This window comes from Physeter macrocephalus, chromosome 14 (assembly GCF_002837175.3).
Source record: "Physeter macrocephalus isolate SW-GA chromosome 14, ASM283717v5, whole genome shotgun sequence".
Taxonomy (NCBI): Eukaryota; Metazoa; Chordata; class Mammalia; order Artiodactyla; family Physeteridae; genus Physeter; species Physeter macrocephalus.
In genome coordinates this window covers 104,106,134-104,117,516 of record NC_041227.1, presented here as the reverse complement: position 1 = coordinate 104,117,516, position 11,383 = coordinate 104,106,134, and the positions used below count along the sequence as shown (strand labels likewise).

General features: G+C 47.8%; 1 long non-coding RNA gene across 1 annotated transcript; it reads left to right on the top strand.

Moving 5' to 3' along the window:
• The first annotated feature begins 1,677 nt into the window (after positions 1-1,677).
• Positions 1,678-5,579, top strand: LOC129392731 (uncharacterized). The gene is made up of 3 exons (XR_008619109.1): positions 1,678-1,776; positions 1,909-2,667; positions 5,261-5,579. It is a non-coding gene; the product is annotated as an uncharacterized lncRNA (long non-coding RNA).
• The last annotated feature ends 5,804 nt before the right edge of the window (positions 5,580-11,383 follow it).

Here is an 11,383-nt window from a genome sequence, read left to right as displayed (position 1 = left end):
TGTTCTTTAATTCTTCTAGGTCTTTGTTAAACATTTCTTGCATCTTCTCGATCTTTGCCTCCATTCTTTTTGTGAGGTCCTGGATCATCTTCACTATCATTATTCTGAATTCTTTTTCTGGAAGGTTGCCTATCTCCACTTCATTTAGTTGTTTTTCTGGGGTTTTATCTTGCTCCTTCATTTGGTACATAGTCCTCTGCCTTTTCATTTTGTCTATCTTTCTGTGAATGTGGTTATCATTCCACAGGCTTCAGGACTGTAGTTCTTCTTGCTTCTGCTGTCTGCCCTCTGGTGGATGAGGCTATCTAAGAGGCTTGTGCAACCTTCCTGATGGGAGGGACTGGTGGTGGGTAGAACTGGGTGTTGCTTTGGTGGGCAGAGCTCAGTAAAACTTTAATCTGCTTGTCTACTGATGGGCAGGGCTGAGTTCCCTCCCTGTTGGTTGTTTGGCCTGAGGCGACCCAGCACTGGAGCCTACAGGCTCTTTGGTGGGGCTAATGGCGGACTCTGGGAGGGATCACACTAAGGAATACTTCCCTGAACTTCTGCTGCCAGTGTCCTTGTCCCCATGGTGAACCACAGCCATCCCCCACCTCAGCAGGAGACCCTCCAACACTAGCAGGTAGGTCTGGTTCAGCCTCCTATGGGGTCACTGCTCCTTCCCCTGGGTCCCGATGCGCACACTACTTTGCGTGTGACCTCCAAGAGTGGAGTCTCTGTGTCCCCCAGTCCTGTCGAAGTCCTGCAGTCAAATCCCGCTAGCCTTCAAAGTCTGATTCTCTGAGAATTCCTCCTCCCGTTGCCGGACCCCCAGGTTGGGAAGCCTGAGGTGGGGCTCAGAACCTTTAATCCAGTGGGTGGACTTCTGTGGTATAAGTGTTCTCCAGTTTGTGAGTCACCCACCCAGGGGTTATGGGATTTGATTTTATTGTGATTGCACCCCTCCTACAGTCTCGTTGTGCCTTTGGTTTTTTGTTCAGGGGTTATGGGATTTGATTTTATTGTGATTGCACCCCTCCTACCATCTCACTGAGGCTTCTCCTTTGTCTTTGGGTGTGGGGTATCTTTTTTGGTGAGTCCCAGTGTCTTCCTGTTGATGATTGTTCAGCAGCTAGTTGTGATTCTGGTGTTCTCGCAGGAGGGAGTGAGTGCACGTCCTTCTACCCCACCATCTTGATCCCATGTAATCCTTTTCTAATGGCTGCTCATGATAACTGATCATACTGTCCCCTGTATGTTACTTTTGATTTTTATAGCAATCGTGCTGGAGGGGGTGCTTTGGGACTCATGTTGAAAGCAAGGAAAGGAGAGCAAGGATTAGAACCTGGGCCTCTGTGTTCTCTCTCTGTGTCCTCTCATTACCCAACCCTACTCTCAAGGGCATAGAGCCAGGTGACCTTGAACCCTTGGTATGTTGATTAATCTTATTGTAATGTGAACCACAAGGGCCAAGCACAGTGCTAACAGCTTCACATGCATTATTTTATTTAATTCTCATAACCCTATTGTTACTTCCTCTCTTATAGGCAATAAACTGAGGCACTGCGAGGGTAAGACTCTAATCCAACACCAATCAGCAAGTAAAATAGCTGTCTAGCATTGGTACCCAGAGATGCCCAGTCCTTAATGCAAATGTTGCATTTCTGAGGACTAATGTTCTGATGATCCTACGTCCATCTGAACAGGGTTCTCAAATGGGAGAGGAAGGAGGATAGGCCCTGTGACCCTTGATACCCAGAGTGGGACCAAAACAGTCACCTAGTAGCAGATAAGCAGGTAATCCTAACATCTCTTGGCCAGGTTCTTGGAATGTGGGAGTCTCCAGCCTTTCCTGAGTGATGAAATTTCAGTCTGGTTTGGGTTTTGAAAATATCATTGCAACTAACCCTTTGCTCTTCTCTCCTTTAGAACCCTGTTCCTGTGGCCCCAAATGAACTCAGAGCCTTTTGTAATGTTACAGCTTGGCTAGCAGAAAATTTAAAATGCTTGAACCATTTGAAAGGGCTTCAAGTCAAGTTGTTGCCATAAAAACACTGGGACCCAGAAGATACTAAGAAAAAGAAAAAAAAAAGACAGAATTTCCTTTTCTGGTAGAGCTGCTCATAAAAGGAAAGCAAGCTCTTTGCTGCCCAGGAGAGAAAAATGTGTATAAAGAGTAACAGAAGAGATGAAGTGATTGTCATGGGATTTATGTCACTTGGGCCTGGAAATCACCTGAGAGGCAGAGGTTTGCTTAAAAGCAGGAGAATCACTAACTTTGGACTAGAAACAAACAAACAAGTCAAAATCATTCAGTCTAATAATTTAAGACAGAAAAATGGAGACCTAGACAGTGAGGTGGCTTCCTGAAGGTCACCTGTCTGAAGAGAGGCAGTGGCAGAGCCAGAGGCAGTGGCAGAGCCAGAGGCGGTAGCCGGGCCTCAGTTCCAGTCCGCTGCTGGCAGCTCTGCCCGCCTGGCTGAGGCCCGGGGAAGCACGTGAACCAGAGAGGCGGGAAGCGCAAAGCATCTTTGGGGGTAAACAGAGAAGCAAAGCTACCGAAGAAGGTTTGTTTGGAAGAAAGCGCCACCGAAGGTTGAGAAAGTGGGTGATTTGAAACCCTCCTAGGACTTGGGCTACAGCTTGAAGGCAATGGGGAATCCAGGAGCACACCTGAGGAAGGGACGGGTAAAAATGGGACTGAGGGATGTTAATCTGGTTGCAGTGTGCGTGGTGCATTTGAGGAGGGATATTTTAAGGCAGGGAGGCCAGTGAGGACACGATAGGGAAGGCGTGTGCTAGAAATCCTGTGGTTCTATGTTTTACTTCCTAATGCTGCATGTATGAGAGAGAGAGAGAGAGAGAGAGAGAGAGAGAGTGTGTGTGTGTGTGTGTGTGTGTGTGTGTGTGTGAGAAAGAGAGACAGCGGTCTCAGCCTGATGCTCAGCTAGAACTCAGACTTGTCGGGACTTGACTAGGAACAGGTTGGGCTGCCATCCAGAAGCATGACCTCTAAACTTCAGTAATTTCCAGCAGGTCTATTTCCATCTTCCCTTGGCCACCTGCGGGCCTCAGCTGAAATCGGTCTGCTTCAACCCAGGCACTTACATACAAAGAGGCCTATTGATGATACATTGTGAACAAAGAAGCAAGTGGCACCAACAGCTCAACAGGCCCTCACACCCAGGCCAGAGCGGAATTCCTCCCATCCCGACAACAGGAGCCGATTCTGTGCTCCTGGCTCCTCCTGCACGAGAGTCAGCTCACAATTCTCCATCCTTCCTGTTGCAGGAGAGCCGGCGGACACTCAGGGCATCCTCAGAACAGGCCGGTGGTGTTCCACCAGCTGCAGACCGTGCTCGGGGCGACCTTGGGTACCGGTTCCCCCAGCTCGACCCTATAGAGGCAGGCAGCTCCTGGCCGGACACTCCCCTCAGGTCCCTTAGTGAGAGTGGAGCCTGCTCTCATTGGCTCCTCTCTCCCCAGTAGTCAGTCTGAGGAGTGGGGTCTATTTATGAATGGCATCATTGTTTTTAGGTTTCTTAGGACAGCAATTTAACAAATCAGTATATTTTTTAATTGAAGTGTTGATTTACAATATTGTGTTAGTTTCAGGTGTACAGCAAAGTGATTCAGTTATACATACATATCTATCTTTTTTCATATCCTTTTCCCTTATAGGTTATTACAAAATATTGAATATAGTTCCCAATCAGTATATTTTTTGAACAACTGTTACATTAAACAAGCACAACTCATGGGAAGTAATTATAAAGAAACTTAAGTTTTCTCTCTTGTTAAGCCTTTGAATTTGGTAGGGCTGCTGCATCTACTGCACCTGAATAAAAATTCAGGCAGGCCCTGTGACTTCCTTGATCTTTCTTAGGCTGTATTCACCTTAAGCCTGAATATAGACACAACTCAGTGTCTAAAATGTTCATATAATCATTAAAAATCCAAATATGATGTAAAATTAAGGCTTTTTCCCTCTCCTTCAGCCCAGGCTGAACACTCACAGTGGACAACACTTCTATCTCTCCTCTTCCATCCTTTTAACTGTGGTTTTTGATGCTTACGGTGTTGGAGTGGGAACAAGCAGGAAAGCTCCCTCTTGACTTGTGCAGGGCTGGGAATCTGGCATTGGTGTTTTCTGGGCTTGCAGGTGTTTAAAGCTGACTTTTGTGGGTACTATATATCCCCTCCTTAGTTCAGGCTGCTATAGCAAAATACCATAGACTGGGTGGTTTATAAAAACAGAATTTTGGGCTTCCCTGGTTGGCGCAGTGGTTGAGACTCCGCCTGCCGATGCAGGGGCCACGGGTTCGTGCCCCGGTTCCGGAAGATCCCACGTGCCGCGGAGCGGCTGGGCCCGTGAGCCATGGCCGCTGGGCCTGCGCGTCCGGAGCCTGTGCTCCGCAACGGGAGAGGCCACAGCAGTGAGAGGCCCGCGTACCGCAAAAAAAACAAAAACAAAAAAAACCTCAGAATTTTATTTCTCACAGTTCTGGAGATTGTAGTCTGAGATCCGGTGGCCAGCGTGGGTGGGCTCTAGTGAGAGCTCTCTTCTGGGGTGCGGAATGCTGACCGGTCTCATTGTATCCTCACGTGGCAGAAAGAGAACAAGATAGCTCTTTGGCCTCGTCTTCTACAGACACTAAATCCCATTCATAAGAGCTCCACCCTCATGACTAGCTCCCAGAGGTCCCACCTCCTAACACCATCACATTGGGGTTAGGATTTCTACATATAAATTTGGGGGGGGACACAGACATTCAGCCCATAACATATGCAGTCCTTTAGTCTGGGTGATGTACTTTCCTCAGGCTCATGGTTTACTCCTTCCTCCATCCCTAGGAATCTGGCCATACCTCCAGCTTGTCCTGGCTGAGATCTCTTTGCCCCTCTAGGCTGTCCTCTTGGATAGGATCTTTTTTTTTTTTTTTTGCGGTACACGGGCCTCTCACTGCTGTGGCCTCTCCCGTTGCGGAGCACAGGCTCCGGGCGCGCAGGCTCAGCGGCCATGGCGGGCCTCTCACTGCTGTGGCCTCTCCCGTTGCGGAGCACAGGCTCCGGACGCGCAGGCTCAGCGGCCATGGCTCACGCGCCTAGCGGCTCCGCGGCATGTGGAATCTTCCCGGACCGGGGCACGAACCCGTGTGCCCTGCATCGGCAGGCGGATTCTCAACCACTGCGTCACCAGGGAAGCCCTGGATAGGATCTTTGACCATCCTAGGCATCCCTCTCTCTCTCCCACTCACAGCTCTCACCTTTGTCCCAACAGCTCGGCTTGCGGGATCTCATTTCCCCGACCAGGGATTGAACCCAGACCACGTCAGTGAAAGCGCCGAATCCTAACCACCAGACCCCAGCGGACCTGCCCTGGTTTCTCAGTCTTGACACCTCTGAGATAGGGGGTGGAGTGGAACTCATAACACAGCTTTCTCCAAAGAAATTCTCATCTAAAATCTTACCCTCAACTCTTTTGCCACTTACTTTGTAAATCCTGGTGTAGCACTTCACTTTGGAATTTGGTATTTATTGTGATTCAGCTGAAACTTCTATTTTAATATCTGCTTTCATTTGATTTAGGATACATCTTGAACAAAAATGCTTCTATTATCTGAATCCTGAGTGTTGATATGACATTTACTTCTATTTTTTAGCATAAGATACTGTCTACCATTTGGATGTATTTTCGATACCCTGCCTTTATAGATCCTAATCTGGATTGTAGTGAGAGAGGAAGCTCTAATTAAAAAGAAAGAGGGACTTCCCTGGCAGTCCAGTGGTCGAGACTTCGCCTTCCAATGCAAGGGGTGCAGGTTCAATCCCTGGTCAGGGAGCTAAGATCCCACATGCCTCACGGCTAAAAAACCAAAATATAAAACAGGAGCAATATTGTAACAAATTCAATAAAGACTTTAAAAATGGTCCACATCAAAAAATATTTAAAAAAATAAATAAAAAATAAAAATAAAAAGAAAGAGAGGCAACGTTTCAAGTAAACTCTGTAAGGCCGTGGGGGCATCCTGGTGTGGTACTCTAACTCCGGAGGGGAGTTGCTGTCCCTCCCTGCTTTCCAGCATCTGCAGGGTGTGGTGTGAGGTGGTGGAGCAGTGACAAGGGCAGACTTCTTCAACGGCAGACTGGGACATCGCTAGGGACTCCCTGCAGGAAGACGCAAGAGCCGAAGAAATTGGGAAACTTGGGCAATACATGACCTTGAGCAATTAACTTCTCTGAGCCTTGGTTTCTATATCTGTAGAATGAGAACAGGAAACCCTATGTTCTTCACAGCTGAGAGCCCATGAAGTGCTTTCTAATTTGAGAAATGGGTCATGAGGGTCAGGAATAGGGACTTGTCAGTAGACACACTATTTAGTCCCCCATCTTGGACTGTGTGGACCTTGACATCAGGGTCTGTGTCATGTTGTTTTTCTTCTGTCTCAATGTGAGTGCAATTTATTGGATGGAATGATGGTGCTGTTGGCCTGTGTCTCTTTGGAACATTTGTGGTGTGGATTTACTTTGCGGAGCTGCCTATTTATTTCACACGTGCTCTCCATCTGGCTTAACCCGCAGAAAGTGAGTGAAGGACCAGTGCTTCTTCAACTTCGTCACATCCCAGAAAACCCAAGCCAAAGCTCTTTAGTGATTTATGTGATTACTTCGGTTCATTTTCCAAGGTATTGAACCCAGTTCTCTTTGCTTCTACTTTTGTTGTGATGCCAATTCTCATTTCTAAAAGAGATTTCTTGCTTTCTCCCTGATTCTTTCAATAAAGTTGTTTTCATCTTCACTCGTCTCTGGGTTTTTGGTGTGCCCTGTGAACCATATTCACTCGCTCAGACAGGGGTGTGGAGGAAGCCAGACCAGGAAACCCAGCCACCTCCAGCTAATGCCTTTCTTTTTGTGATTACTACAATTGTTGCCTGGTGGAACAGGGAGCCATTAGCTGGGTTTTCACCCCCCTATTAGTGTTACCCTGTAATTTAATCCCAATTAGACTCCCAGAAACATAGGCATAGGAAACAAGTAGGCAAAGGAGGTAGATGGCCGAAAGTAACAGCAGTCAGGACTTTTCACCAAACACACTGTTTTCCAAAGGTGCAGGGCCAAGGAAGAGAGCGAGGTTGGAGCGTGGAACAAAGTAACTGGGTAAATGATTAAAAGGACTTGAGTTTTACTTTCTGGCCTTGAGGTTGGGGTCTGTGCACATCGATCTCATGGGCTGGGCTGAGCCAATTTGTTTAATAGCAGTAGGGACTGAAAGAGGTCTTGAGAGATGACTCCCTGTCCTCTTCACCTTCTCTCCTTGGGTCTATGGGAGGAAGGTCTCAGAGGAGGTTGTTTTTTTTTTTTTTTTATCTCACCTGGTTTCTTCCCTTGGGTCCCTAAGCAAATCCTTATGTATATATTGGAATCAACCTCCTTTCCGAGGGACTCACCGAGGCCCAGACCTGGAGATGACCATTCCCGTTGACTATGTGTCCTACTGGAAAGTGTAGATGCAGGCAGTGTATACAGCTAGGGCTGGAAGTAGAGGATTGTGAGGTAGAGATGTCCTTGGGAGGAGGAGTGTCCTTAGATCCTTACAAGGGACTGTTGTCCTACTCAAGCTTCAGAATCCTAGGTTGCAGTATAGAAGGGAGGAGTCCCAGCGTTCGAGGGCCCAAATGACAAGGAAACGATTATATCACTCTCCTCCACGGGACTGATCCAAGAAGAGCCAAGCGTGAAAGTTCAACCCAGCCCGGTCCTTCTTCATTCTTCAGTAACAACAGCCACCTTCGGCCAAAGTCAAGTTGTTAAGGGCAGAGACGGTTGAGAGAGCTGTGGGGATGTGGCACACAGGACGGGGAGATTGGAGCAGAGCAGGGCGAGCAAGAAGCTGTGAGCCCAAGCAGCTGTAGGCAAAATAACGACCCACTCCGGGAGCCTTCTACTTCCCTTTACTCTTTCTACTTCTCTTCTTCCCAATCAGGAGCCAATCCTCCTATAAATCCACTCATGTATTTAATTACTGAGCACACTCAAGGGTATTAGGAGAAGTTTCTGGTATTCCAGAAGGTTCTGGAAGCCCAAGGCTCCTTTCCTCCAACCAGAAGACAAGACCATTTTATCCTATTGTCCTCATAAGTACCTGTGAGGCCACATGCCCTGAATTTGTTATGGAAAAAAACTGAGTACAATCTTAGCTCAGAGTATTTCCTGTCCAGCTGAATCTATATAAACCCTTCCCTTCCCTGGCACCTAGGCATAGTGGCATTTGGAAGATTTGCTGGAATCCCAGCTAAGGAAAAGTTAGCTTGTGGTTTGGTGTAGGAACAAAGGATAGGTGATCTCCTGTATTTTGAAGCTTGATTCTGAAGGCCCCAAAACTTACGCAAAAACCCATCCTCATAATGAACAGAGATTCAAACTTGCTTTTACCTTTAAGTCTCAGATGTGGTTATGTGGCTTCAGCTTTTCAGACTTTTCTTTTCCACTAATTCCCTGATAAAAATCCATTTAAGAGGGAACAGAATCTTTTGCTCTATGATGAGAAATGAGAGTTAACTGGCCTCTTCCTCCTGGGGCACTGTTTTTCACACTAAAGCTCTCAACCCACTGTTGGGTCATGGAATCAATTTATCAAGAGAACATATCAGAATACATTACACTTGATTTGGATAAGTATTGTTTCATGAACCTTTTGTGTCTTCTGTTTTATCTACCTATATGTATGTGTGTCTTGGGTCACCATGTAAAATGTTTTTTTTTTTTTTCCTGTGGGTCACAGGAAAAAAAAGTTCAAGACTACCCTCCTAGGAGAGGTCACAGAGTTCACACTGAGACTGAAACTGCTAAGGCGCACCCTCTCCCAGAGCTGGCTCCTTAGGGAAGGAGAAAGAGTAGGCTGCAGGGGGTGGGGCGGGGGAGAGCAGATGGAGCTTGACCAAGAGCGTGAGGGCAAACAGTGCAGAAAGGAGGAAGGGGCCTGAGTAGAAGCCCACATCCTATCCCTTCCACCACAGCAGCCACAATGCACCGAGGGCCAACAGCACACCAGGCACTCTGCTGAGTACCTTAAATGAGTTATCCCTTTCAAGTCTCACCACACCCCCTAAGGAAGATGAGTACTATTATTGCTGTCCCATTTTATAGATGCGGAGACTGCGGCTTGTCAACTACAAATTGGCATTTACCACTGACACTTGCCATCTGCCTCTACAAGGATTAAATCATATGCTGCCTCAGCTGCTGACTTTCAACACCCCCTGAAAGGAGTTCAGGGTGGAGAGCAGAAACGAGGCCCTCTGTGCTCTGGGAAAAACTGGTAGAACAGGTCTTCAGAGAGTTAGATGTTTTCAGGAGCCAATTTTATGAGCCCAAGTCTTGTATCTCCTCATATCTAGAAAAGCACTAAAATCCTTCGTGGTGACGTCTGCTCCTCCTGAGCAGCACTAACCCACAAGTGACTAGCAGAAACCTTCTGTAAAAAAAAAAATATGTGCTCGACTGCATGTACTCCCCCTTCACCAAAATCGCATATGTACTGAGCTTCTCCCCTGCCTCCTTGGAGCGATTTCTCAGAGCTATCTGGGATGCTGTCTCCCCGGGCCGCAGTCCTCATTTTGCCCCAAATAAAACTTACCTCATGGACTTCCCTGGTGGCGCAGTGCTTAAGAATCCGCCTGCCAATGCAGGGGACACGGGTCTGAGCCCTGGGCAGGGAAGATCCCGCGTGCCGTGGAGCAGCTAAGCCCGTGCGCCACAACTACGGAGCCTGAGCTCTAGAGCCTGCGAGCCACAGCTACTGAGCCCGCGCGCCGTGACTACTGAAGCCCGTGCACCTTAGAGCCTGCGCTCCGCAACAAGAGAAGCCACCGCAACGAGAAGGCCACACACTGCAACGAAGAGTAGCCCCCGCTCGCCGCAACTAGAGAAAGCCTGCGAGCAGCAACGAAGACCCAAAGCAGCCAAACATAAGTAAATAAAATAAATAAATTTATTTTTTTAAAAAAACCTTGCAACTCTCACGTTATGCATTTTTGTTTTTAAGTCTACAGGCTCAAGAGGTTAAATAACCTGCCTGAGGTCACACAGCGTGTAGTTGCAGACGACTTGGTCTCACACTCAGGCATGCCTGATTTTTCAGCTCATGCTCTCATGCAACCACAGTAAGGAGTTCCTCTTTGGCCTAAGAACAGGATTTGGTGTTGGCCCAGTATCAATGATCTACGTAGGCCAGCCATGGGCCTTGCCCCTGGGTGCAGGGCAGGCAGGGCCAGGAAACAAAGGAGTCCAGGTTTCAGAGCCCAGGGCCAAAGCTGGTGGCTGCGAGGGTGGCAGCCCTCCCCCAGCCCTGCTCCTGCTTGTTGCAGGCTGCAGCTTTGCCATCGCAGAACATGCAGCTAATTATAACCAAACAATGAGCAATCACAGCCTGCTGGTGGTTTAGCTCTCGTTAGAGGCCTGGCAGGCTTTTCATCAGGACTTCCCTGCCTCTTGAAGGCGGTGGCAGGAGCTCTGGGCTCCAGCTCCCTCCCCATTTTCTGCTCCCTCCTCTCCGAGCTAGGTGAGCTAGGTCTGTCTAATTCGGTGAGTGTTTCCTTAGCTTCTGAGGCGTGCAGGCTGTGTTCAGTGCTGCAGGGGGGTATCTGAGGCAAAACTTTGTTCCTGCCTTCAGTGAGCTCACCATTCTCCCAGCAGTCTGTTGATCAGAATCCAAAAAACCAGACCCATCTGAGCCTGGCAGAGAGGAGAGAGCTTTTGGACAGCTTTGTGTCCTTGGCTGCTTCTCGTTGAGGCCCTTTCTTGGGCATGGTGAGAATTTATATCTGACCTTTAATAATGTGGGGTACAAAAGTGCTTGCTCTGTATAAATGATCTCTAATGGTGCTCAATTTTACAGGATGTCACAGGGAGAGGAACTCTCCAAATCTTGGGATATGTAAACCTGGGCCAACAAGAGAGATGCATAAAGTCACTATAAACTTTGGAACCCAGGAGAGTTTCTCAAATGCCTTTTTTTTTTTTTTTGGCTGCTTGCACAGCTTGCAGGATTCTAGTTCCCCGACCAGGGATTGAACCCCGGCCCTTGGCAGTGAGGAGTCCTAACCACCAGGGAATTCCCTCAAATACCTATTTTAAGGGCTTTGGGAAGGGTATCAGGAAATAGCCTCAGATTGTAGAGAATCTGCCTCTGAGGAAAGGTACACTGGTTACCGTTCCTGGGCCAAACTTCAGAGTCCTTCAGGTTTATCTTTTGCCTCTTCAGCCCTCTTCACCCTTCCTGACATCTAACTTCCTTCAGGTGTACTCTGGGGACCATTCTTCCTGCTTCCATATTAGGGCTTCCTTATCTGCTATCAACCAATCACATTAAGGTCTTAGTTGAAAATCCATCAAGATAGTATCC